Genomic DNA, 12192 nt, shown 5'->3' with positions numbered 1-12192 from the left:
CAAAATGGCATGTTTTTGTGAAAAACGCTGAATTGTTGCATACTCGCTACAATGGTTGTTATCAACTTGATGCTGCCAGGTCATCTTGGTGTGTTCTTGGTGTGAACAACTTCATTTCACTGAGGATGACTGCTTGTACGAATCCAGCATGTGGCTCCAGGGATTGTCAAATAGACAGCAATTGCTGCATTTATTCTATCCTTGAGAATCACCGTGACTCTGATTCTCTTGTTCCTTGGTATTTTTTTTTTAAGAATGACCCACTCTTTCTCACTCTCATTCTTTAACACAGAGCTATGAAGGCATTATTACAAATGATAACTAAATGATAAATAGCTAACTTGATAACATTTCTTCATTGATATTTGGAGCCTTCACAGCTTGCACAAACAATATTTTACATAAGCCTGTGAGCTTCTCCTTTTTCTCCTGCCTTTCTCTATTTCACAGTCGGGACCTGCTTCATTCAGCTCCGTCAGGGCCTTTCATGTGGTTAGCAGAGTGAAGTCCAAGCTGTGACTCACCTCATCAGTGACTACCCTGGAGAAGCGCAGAAATAAATGACCTATCTACAGGAAACAGAGGCTTATTAAATTCAATTTAATGGATAATCTTAGTATTGGTTAGTCATATCTCAGGGTCACCTGAGGGTATATTTCTTCTTTAAGTGCCCCCTTGTCCTGTGTCACGCTGGGAGTCTGGTTGGTAAGAACAGGACCTGACAATAGCATTCAGAGCCAGGCAATAACAGAGTTTAATTATGCAAATCAAGTCCAATTGAATGATAGCAGTAATAACAGGCTTGCTGCAGAGCGCTAGCGTTTTATGGGCGAGTCTTGTCTTCACAGGCATCGGGTTGTCACAGGCAGTAGCACAGCCCATTCATAGATTGCTATGGAAACAGAGAGATAATTTGTTTGTCAGCCATCCCTTACATGCTTGGATGCTGAGATGCTCAGAGTCTGCAAAAACTTTCAGACTGCTGTTGCTCTTCTTTTAGGAGGAACTCAGTTAATAGGTGTGTTGTGTTTCTGCTCTGCAGGCTTAAGCCTGCATCTCAATCCAGGATTCTTTCCAAATCTGTGAACAGGTTTTGTTGTCATTCCTCGTGAGCTGGCAGGTGGGTCGCTCCAGAGTGGGTGAGAACCATTTGGACATGGTGTGAGGCTTTGTACTTTGAATCTTGGTTCCTCAGCTTGATTTCCACAGCTTGTTTGGCACAGATATCCTCCTTCTCATCCTCTCTTAATCTCTCCAAACTTTAGTGTTTCTTTGCGCCGGCAATGTTGTAACCATTCTTTCTTCTTTTCAAGGATGTGGTAACAAAGCTGTTGGGGTTAGGGATGCTGTACTGTTGTAATTGTAAAACTTTTGATACAATGCATCAAATACCACTTTTGCACAACACGAAGTTTGAGCCATGTTGATATAGAACGTAGGCCATGGAGGAGAATTGTCAGCATTATGGAGATGTTTAAACTAAGCAGTGGTAACAAAACTAAAGAAGGTTGCCTTCCCTATGTGCATGAGTCCAACAGACTCATTGAAGAAGCTGTCATATGCTAGATTTATTGTCTGTTTGACATGCTGGTTGTTGGATAGATCTGGATATCCTCTTCCCACACAGTTTTTCAATGTCATGACAGTGTTGCTCATTAGCTATAATAATTTTGAGCAAGTTAGTCAATGATGTGATGCACTTTTTATGCATACAGTGACACTATGATTTTATCCATGTGCTGATTTGTGTTTGAGTTTAAAGAAATCAGCTTTATCAGGTTTTGGCTAAACAAGAAATACTAAATGATGAATAGTTTATTGTGTATAGTGTTTGCTGTTATTTATGTTATACTAGTTTTTCATTAGGCACAGGTGTTTGTGCTTAGGACTGCTTGTTATTGCAAATATCTAATCCGCTAATCACATGGCAGCAGCTCAATATACTTAGGCTTGTAGATATTGTCAAGATGACCTGCAGAAGTTAAGAAAAAGCATTAAAATGGGAAAGGAAGCTGATTTAAATGACTTTTAAGGTGGCATTGTGGTTGTTGCCTGACAGGCTGGTCTGAATGTTTCAGAAAGTGTTGAACTGCTGGAATGTTCCTAAACAACAAACTCAAGGGTTTATAGAGATTGACCTGAAACCAGTAACTTAAATAATCACTTGTTACAATAAAGGTATGCAGAAGAGCACACAACACAAACTTTGAAGCAGCAGAAGAAGACCACACTGGCTGTCACTCCTGTCAGCTAAGAACAGGAAATTGTAGTTACAGTTCACACAGCCTCACCAACACTGGACAATAGAAGATTGGAAAAAGGTTGTCTGGTCTTATGTGCCTTGACTTCTGCTTTAACATTTGGCTATAGAGTGAGAAATTTGCATAAACCAGCGGTCCCCAACCCCCGGGCCACGGACCGGTACCGGTCTGTGAGTCAATTGGTACCGGGCCGCGAGAGTTGAGGCTCAGGTGTGGGTTCAGGGTTTTTAGCGGTTTTTAGCATTTATCGTTTTTATCGTTAACTTGGTTTCCCTTGGTCTTTTCTTGTGTGTTATGAATAAATCGTCTTTTTTTTGGTACCAGTACTGGTTTTGTTTTGTTGTATTTATCCGTGACACCTTAAAGGCCGGTCCGTGAAAATATTGTTCGACATAAACCGGTCCGTGGCGCAAAAAAGGTTGGAGACCGCTGGCATAAACAACATGAAAGCATGGCTCCATCTTGCTTTGTACTGTATCCGTGACTCAGGATGAATTTGCAGCAACTGTGATGGCTAAAGTCAACATGGACCAAAGTCTCTAAGCAATGTTTCCATTATCTTGTTGAATCCATGCCACACAGAATTTAGGCAAGTCTGATTGTAAAACATTGTTCAGCCATTGTAACAAAATAGCCTGTTGGTGTATGTTAAAAAAAACATCATTACCAGATTTATATTTCTTTTCTGCTTTTGTTTTTTTTTTATATTGTTATTTAATTGCATGATATTTTTTAGAGAAGCAGTTTGGTTTTTACTGATACAATTATCTGAAGATGTCTGTTTTTCCTGCTACAGTTGTACAGAGAACTTAGAATAAACAGTTCCTACAGTGTTGACAGCTCAGAAGATAATTACATTAACTGAAAGCGGGACACATGTAGAGAAAACTAGTGTCTAGAAATTGGCAAACAGAGGAAACGCAGAGAGAAAATTTACCTAAATTCACTGGCCCTATAAAACTGTTGAATTATTTGTTTCAGCCGCTTGCCTACGTCATGCCAAACCATCTCCGGTAACAGATTGTTACATTTATCGAATGCATATTCTCTCGCAAGGAGAAAAAAAAATTCTAGCCTGTGGAAATCAGAAAACGCTTGAAGCATTCAAGAAGAAAAAAATATTTTCCGTCACAATGCATAATTCATCCAGAGTGAATTAGGCTGAGCTGCATTATATAAAAAAATAGCGAGCCCCTTTTTAATCTGGGATGAGACGAAGATTGCCAGTGTCTATGCGAGAACGTGTTGAAGAATGGAGGAGGAGGAGGAGGAGGAGGAGAGGAAGGAAAGAGGTGAAAGATTGAGGAGGAGGAGGAAAGTGAGAATCAGTGATAATTAGCGTGAGGAAGCCAACTGTTTGTTACATTGCGGAATATTTCACATCAATTAGTGTTGAAAGTCATGTGTGGCTCTGAGTAAATAAGATGTCCTTGTTTTGGGAGGTTTCCTCCCCCTTTATTGCTTCTGAAGGAGATTTAAACAAACCCCCGTGTCATTGTCATCTCCCCAGAGTTTGGCTGTAAATAGAACATAGAATATTTTCACTGGAGTGTCTGCTGCTCAATCTGTTTCACAGTACACTGGATTTCAGTCCTTACTCCTGAATAACTCTGTGCTTCTGTCTCTCCTCCTGGTATCACAGTCTGCTAGTGAGGCAGACACGGCAGAGTGGATGTCATACTTTAGATCTTTCATGACTCGAAATACAGGTAGAGGTGTGACTGACATAAGAAATTACCTCTGACTTCCCAGCATTCTCACTTTAACATTACTTTAAAAAAACAAAACAAAACATGATTTCATTGTGTTTTTACTCCATATGCCTATTTTTCCCCGTCCCCATGGTTGGTTAGATGTTCTCAACCGACCCTGTTTGCTTAAAATTGTCCCCATTGTTTATAATGTGAAAGAGGCCCAGAGTGGATATTTAGTCAAAAAGGAGCAAATTTCTCACAGAACTGCAGAAAAGTGTAGAGAAACAGAAAACATAGCTCATCAATAATTCAGTGAAGGAGAACATTATAAATAGTTCATGCAGTGTGCAGCAGTGAGAGAGCTGTGTTTGATTCCACATGTCACATAGGGTCAGTGTGTGTTGATGCATGTGTGCATGTGTGCATGTGTGCGTATTTGTGTCTGAGAGACAAGAACGCATAAACGCAGGTGTCCTGAAACTAGTTATTGTTTCTGGATACGTATTTGGACATTTAGACACAAATATTCAGGCCTCTATGAAAGAGTTGTTCCTTCTTTTATGGGAATGTGGCTTTTCGGCTGCTGGTTAATGCTCTAATTTTCTAGAGTATCGAGGTAGATCAGACAGACTTGTGTTTAATCTAAGCACATCCTGGTCATGTGTCACTAAAGTAAAGTTCAGCTGTGGTCTATTTTGGATCTGGTTTCAGTTCACGGCGGTTAGCGTAATAAAAAGCTGAAATAAAGTCAGAATTTAATAATCAACTTTTTGACATCAACATATGATATTTACCAGTTATAGTATAACACTGTTACAGTCTCATTCTTTAATATGCACAGCTGTAGCAAGGCAGTGAAGAGGAAAAGGCAGTCTGTTAAATGAAAAACCTGTATGGTAAATTGGCGCCTTTTATGCACCTTCCACAGAGGATACAATAAACTATGCTGCTCACACATGAAGTGAATTTGCAGAAGCAGTTTTAGCTGTTAAAACAGGGCTGTCAGACATATGAACTGTGGGCCACATCCAGTCCACCGGAGGAGTGGATCTGGCCCACCAGCAGCCCAAGCAGTGTAAATTGTAATCATTAGAAATGGTTTTAATGCACATGTAATGACAGTAGATCAGTAGATGTTATAGTAGATGTCTCAAGAATGTAGTGTGGAAGTATTTTATTTTTATTTGTGCACTGTTGTGGTTCACTAAAGATCCAGTTAGGCTGTACATGAGTCATGAGCTGAAATTGGTGAGACACCTGCATTTTACATGTGTTTAATAAAAAAGACTTGATTCGATTTGTGTTGCGAGCTATGCATGAATGAAATTCATATGAGTTATACAAATCATTGGTCTTCTTTTCTGGCTTTTCACCACAGGAGCCCGGTGTCCTTGAGTACACATCCTGCATACAGTGAACATATGTAGAACATGTAGTATTTGCGAATGTGTCACCGGACTGCAGGAACACAGTTGCTGCTTTCACACAGAGCGGCAGTGTAGCTGAACACACCATTCTTATTCTCAAACATGTTGGAAGTGTTTTCTGAAGGTTGGCACCAGCCTGTGTCTCCCTTAGGAGTCTCATCCAAAGCCAGATGGCTGGTGGCATCAGGCATCCAAGCCTGCCATGCTGAGCCTGGCTGCTTCCAAAGTGATGATGGTACGCCATCACAGATTCAGACACCCACCCGGCCTCGATCAGCTGCTCGCTGCCTTTTAATATTCTCATATTCCTTTATACTGCAAGTGCTGCGTGCCTAGAATAACCCAGTGCAGATAGGTTCTGGAGGAAGAATTACAATTTTCAGGTCCACATGAATCTTGCACATGTCATTCACGCCTGCACGTTTCTAGTAGGAGTGAATATGACTTAATCACAGCCACTGAAACACGATAATGGGGATTACAGCTACATGCAGCGAGGTCTGAATTTACAGTTTTAATTTCTCAATTTGTGAGCTGGCTGTTGAAAATTACAACATAAAAATACGGAGCAAACCTTATTCATCTGTTCTCCTCAGCTTAAAATGGCCCTTATGCCAAAAGTACATATATATTATGAAACACCTCAATGCTTGCTTGTACCTTATGATACCTTTGAATATTTCATCCCTTTCTCATACGTGACTATATGCAGATTAGGGTAGATTTGCCATATTCATACAGTAAAATTGTCCTGCTGACACGTCATTCTTCATTGTGATGCTCTGGTTGTTTTGTTCTCTTGTCTTATTTTCCACTTCGTGATGGATCTTTGCACGCACACTCCTACTCTTTGCGTTTCAATGATCTCCTTGTTCCTTTTGCATTCCTCTTCCTCGTGTCTACACGAAGGAGTTGGGAACTGCTTGCTGTTGACACATTGATTGAACTGGCAATTGCTTCTGGTTGAATACCTTGCAGTTGACATTGCAGCATGGGTACTCAGCACTCTTGATTTAGTCTGTGTTGTATTTATTTAGCCACAACAGAAGGACTAGCATTTTAAAACCTCCGCACATAATAAGAGAGTACTTAAAGGAGCTGATACGGAGGAAAAAAAAGAAACACAGAGATGAGTGTGTTTCTGTGTGCATGTTAAGGGGTTGAGTGGGGATTTGGGGTTGGGGTAGGTCGTAGAGGGAGTTAGTTGGGAATAGTACTAATCCATTTTGAGGGAGTTTGGTGGTCCCTTTGAGTAAAGAGCTTAACCCCAACACACCATTGTAAAGATCCACCCACACAAATAAGTGCCATCTGAGAATTGTAAGCCTTGTTGGGTGATTAAACTGAGACAATGCCATTTCTTACTTTGTTTGATAACCATGTTAGTATTGAAGAGGCTGTAAGAGGGAAATACCCTGTTCTTAATCACATAAACCCTGCGTTTCTAATAAATGGGTGCACTCTTAGCTTGAATTAAGATCAGTACAGTATACACTACAGTATGATAAAATTCAGTGTGTATGACTGTGCTGTGGATGACTTGAAGATGATGTGGTGTACAGCCATGACTGTTTCCTGTTGAGATTATGTGGCACCCAGCACAGATGGCTCGCTGGTTTGAAGGCTTAAATGCCACTCACTCTCATCCCTGGGAACTATGTGTTTGGAACCAGGCTCTGTGCTCAGACAGAGTTGCATACTCTTTCCCTGAACTTCTGTATGCAGCAGATCTATGGAGACAACCAGAGGCAAAGCTCCCAGAGCAGCTTTTAGAATTCAAGTCTTTTTGAGATTTTTGACATTTTATGGCAACATTGTTTTGCCCGATTGTAAAGAAAAGAACAACAAAAAGTAGAAAAAGATAAGAGGAAAATGTCTAGCACGAAGCCGACACTGGGACTGCTTTGGTTTCCGCATTATTCTGCTGCATTTCTGCGCATTGCAAACGTAAATTTGTCTCTAGATGTCTTTGAGATCAACTTTAACCTGTAACTTGCTCTACCTGCACCGGCTGTAGTATCAGTGCTTTTCATGAATAACTACATGAGGTGAGGAGCACATGGACCATACTGAACTTGAATTACCCCTTCAGACCTTCTGGTTCTATCTTCAAATGCCTTTTCTCTCCTATCTTGTAAGAAAATGTGCTTTGAAGCCTACAAGGGGCCTCGGCACTGGCTTAATCACCTCTTCAAAACTCATCATCTTCAAGGCCTGATGGCTATGCTAACTAGCTTTAGCTATGCTCCAGGGATGTCTGGCAGTGTTGGGTCTATCATTGCTGTCAGAGCCACAGAGGCGGGCCAGTGCAGTCCTCCCATCTCTGCTACTGGGCCCTCCCGTCTTAACACATCACTTCACATGCCTCATTGGTGCTCCTGCTCTCTCTTCCCCTCAGCACCTCAGTCATGCGATTGCTCCCTAATGCTAGCATTAGGAAAGAAGGAGGGGTTAGCTGAATGCGCTCTATGCTTAGAGGCTGCAAATACTAAAAGCCTGGCAACACAAATGTGAGATTATAGGACAGGAATGTGTGGTTGTATGTCAGGGGAACACAAAAACCGAGCCAGGAAGAGGGAGAGCTATAATGAAAGGGAGCGGGAGATTGAGAGACAAAATGAAAGAGATAAAGCTCACTGATCGCACAGATATTACATTTAACCCCTTGCTAATCTTCTCAGTGCTGCAGCTGTCGGGCAGCTCTGGAAATGACCAGATCAGTTAGTGATGGTCTGGGCTGCTGCCCTGAACAGCATCCCAACAACAAGTATAGCAAAAGCAGCCTGAGGATCTTTAGGCTCTTCTAAACAAATGGTGTTCTCACTGTCTCCATTAATGAAGACATCGGGACTCTGCTGCCGAGGAAGATGGAAGCTGTGTTTTTTCGATATATATATATTTTTTTGATATAGTATTTTCTGTTTTGATCGTTGGAGAGTTGATCCCTGTTGACAGGATGCCACAGAGATGTGCAAAAGACTTGAGCCACCACTCGTGTCTCTATATTTTACCAGGGGATATGGGAAATAGATGCAGAGAAATGTGCAAACATACATGTAAATGCAGTATAAAAAGGGAAAAACAGAGGGCAATATCAGCAAACTTTCTTGTCATTTCTTTAAGAAGTCATCAGGAACAGTTTTTCTGGTCTCCTGAAATGCATTCAAAGCACTTTGGATGTTGGCTGCCAATCCCACACTGTTTCAATAACATTAAGGTCTGCGCTCTAGGGAGGTTAATTCATGACTGATAGTGTTCCACTGTGTGTTTCTAACCGCTTATGCTTTTGTTGCATTGGCAGCGTGTTTTGGCTCATCCTCATGCTGAAAAGTGAAGCCACTGCCAATCAGATGCTTTCGAGATTTCATGGTGGATCAAAGTTTGACAGATCCCCAAAACCACTGGCTGAAATGCAGGCTCAAACCATCACAGAGCCTCCACCGTGTTTTACAGATGGCTGTAGACACTGTTGTACCTCTCTCTTGAGCTCCTCTGTGCATATTGATGATGATTTAATCCAAAAATTCAAAATTTGGATTGAGATCATCATCATCAGATCTGTTGCCACTGATTTTCAGTCCAGTTGTTTTCTAAGTTGGCACACCTCAGCCTTTTCTCTGTTTCCCTGCATTAGCCCTTTAAAATCAAGTATATTATATTTGATGCAAGTTTTGTGAGCTTTTGAGACTCCTACATCATTAACGTGATTTTTCTTTTTCCCTCTGAAAAAAACAAAATAAATTGCACTGTACATTTTTACAGAATACATTTTTAAGAAATGCCTGATGTAGCAAATATGATACAAATTTAAACTTGCAAAGTTACTTTTCACCAGAAGGTTCACTAAACACTCAATTTTCATGGTTTGGACTTTAAAGCGTTATGAATGGCTTCTTGACAGCCACCCTTCCCCTGGTACCTGATGAGGCTTCAGGGAAAGCAATGAATTTAATATACTATGTTTCATATGGACACATCAGCCTCTTGAATTGCTTAAATGTATAATCATGAGAAAGAAGTTTGCAACTTTTTCTTACATAAACTTTCTCCCCAGGACATTTTGTCACATGTCAAGTTTAGTATTTTCTTATCTAATCCAACCTGTGTGAGCCCAGGCTATCTACAGCTAAGGTAAAGCACACATTGTGTCTCATTGTGGATCTTTTCATTAATTGAAATGGTCTAATCCTGTCTAAATTATGCCAGATCATATCTATAAAGCATGTAGATACATTTCTAATAGCCACATTTCATACTGCCTTGCAGACTCAGTCGGATGCATATAAGATGGCTCATCAACCTGCACGTGAGCCTACTGTAGAATTAGCAGACATATTTCTGCTGGACGTGTTCCATTAAAGTTGTCATCTTACTATGTTCCAGTGATAGATTACAGCTTGAGTGACTTGTTTTGAAGGCTTATGTGAGGTACATAAATTTTATTTGCTTGACTGCTAGCTGTGGCTTTCTCCGGCAGAAGTAACAGAAACTCATCTAAAATAAAACAGGACTTAGCAGACAGCCTGATTAACTTGTCCTGGGGACAGACATATGTGACAAGATGAGACGCATGACTAGCGTCGGCTGCCAACCACAGTGTAAAATAGGTTTGCTTGACAGCAGCTTGATTAACATTACTGGAAAACAGAAATAGTGTTAGAGGTGTGACTTTTGTTTTTGTTACCATCTTTATTCTTTATTTGCCTTTGAGGTCTTTTGCAAAATGTGCATCTGACTCTTTAATCTTCATGGCATAACCCATCTTCTGTATGATGCTACCGCAGATAGACTATACGCTTATCGACTAGTACATGCATCTCACTTAATCTCATTTTGCCACACTGCAATTCTGTGTCTTTATTATCTTGCTGACATTAAGTCTGTTTGCTGATTAAATCCTGCAAAGGTTCAGAGCAGTGAGTAAGTCAAGAAATATAGCTGCGCAATCACAGAAGAGGGTAGTGAAGGAAGGTGAAAATAAGACACATCAAAGACTTTATTGTACTGACTGCGTTAGACAGTTTGGCCACAGAGAGTAGTGCATTCACTAAACTAAGTTGAGCTGTATGGCATCGCTGTGGGTGCTTTTAAAGCAAGATTGCAGAGGGATAAACACTGCAATTCATCTTGAATATTCTCAGGGCAAATTAACAGAGCTGGGCTAAAAGGCTTAACTGTGAAAGGAAAGAAAAAAAGAAAAAAATGAAACAGTCAGATGCCTTTCTTGCCTTCAGAACAGCCTCAGTCATCCTTTGAATGCTGTCTTACAATTCCTCAAGTGTAAGAAGGAGGATATTAGATTGTTCTTGTCCTCTAGGGATGAAAGAGGTGGACTGAAAGAATCTGTCACGATGATTGAGTTATATTTAGCAGGGGTGGAGGCGACAGATTAGCATTATTACTGTACTGGCTTTTTATAGAAATATGTCCTTCCCCCTACCTTATATTACAATGCGTTCAGTTCATACTGTAAGCATGTGGACATTTTGTTCTTTGGGGTCTGTGCTACAGGAGATTAAATTGAAAACGAAATAATGGGTACGTTCGGCTTTAATTTGAGAATCCTGCACAGCGGCAAGAGTGTGACAGTTAAAACATTTATTAAACACTTGGCTGTTAAATAAAAAAATGATCAGAACCAAGAGTTGGATATGTTTCTTTTCTAAAGATGGATAAGTGGAATAAGACAGGAAGAGCTACCACTTTGTGATTGGAGGCAAGTAGGAGATGTACATGTACATGTCACTTGGTCAGGAACTAAAAGAAGACTTTATAATTATAAGCTTAGAGGATTCACCAGGAAATGCACCAGAAAATGTCTGGCAAAGTATCAAAAACAACAAAAACAACAAAAGACCAAGCTGCAGTTCACAAAAAATGCCAAACTGTGAAAGGAAGTGCTACAGACTAAAAGAAAAACAATAAAATAAAGAACAAATCAAACCTCTGTGCTATGGTGGAAAATGAGAGTGGGGAGGAAAAAGAACAAGTCGTGAACCAGTGAATCCTTCAGTGAGCTGCAGACTAAGTGAGGACTGAAGAAGGCACAAAACATCTGTTAATGTCTTTGTGTCAGTCAGTAGGGCCAGTTATTACTGCAAAAGACTTTCCATGAAGCATTAAATATGAATAAAAACACTAAAAACAGTACCATGTTTGTACATGTTTATATCAACCTGAAGATGAATCTGTCCAACAACATTCTGTACGAGTTTTAAGTGGTGCAGGCTATTTTGGCTGAGCCAGCTGAGTATGAGAGTTCGCAGTGATTCAGGAGAGACACGAGGGAATTTACTCCTTTTTGTAGGTCACCTTATGAAATGAACGCTCCTGTTTATTAAACAAGCCAAAGAAAGCAAGACCTGACAAGTTGAAAATGAGGCACATAAGTTCTTAACAGAAGACTTAACACAAAGTGGACAACTGATTTATCTTAAAAAGGAGCAAATAATAAAGTGTTGTCCTCATGAAGATATAACAAATATTGACTAATCTCAGACAAGCTGGTAAGAAACTAAAGAGTATGAGGGGTGGAGAGCTCTGTAACTCTCTGCACATAAAATCATTTGCAGTCTTTAGAATACCAGATATATATTGAAATGATTGAATTGTATATTTGTATGTTAATCAGTAAATAATTGATGCATAAATGCGTACATACAGTCAAGTCCATAATTGGTTGGACAAGCACACCACCACCACCACAAAGACACCCCTTTAATTCGAGGGGTTTTATAGAAGTCTTGAATTAACTATTTAGGAATCACAGCCATTTTTGTATGCAGTCCCCAATTATCTGAGGCTCAAAAT

The 12192-nt window shown here is 40.2% G+C and overlaps 1 protein-coding gene across 1 annotated transcript in view; it reads left to right on the top strand.

Moving 5' to 3' along the window:
* Nucleotides 1-12192, top strand: part of bsnb (bassoon (presynaptic cytomatrix protein) b) — a 71266-nt gene that overhangs the window by 26402 nt on the left and 32672 nt on the right. The gene's annotated exons all lie outside the window — the stretch shown is intronic.

Source organism: Rhamphochromis longiceps, linkage group LG5, assembly GCF_057381845.1.
Source record: "Rhamphochromis longiceps isolate RC_006_pf linkage group LG5, R_longiceps_female_GT1.1, whole genome shotgun sequence".
Lineage (NCBI taxonomy): Eukaryota > Metazoa > Chordata > Actinopteri > Cichliformes > Cichlidae > Rhamphochromis > Rhamphochromis longiceps.
The sequence above is the reverse complement of the archived record's forward strand: the minus strand, read 5'-3'. Positions and strand labels throughout refer to the sequence as shown.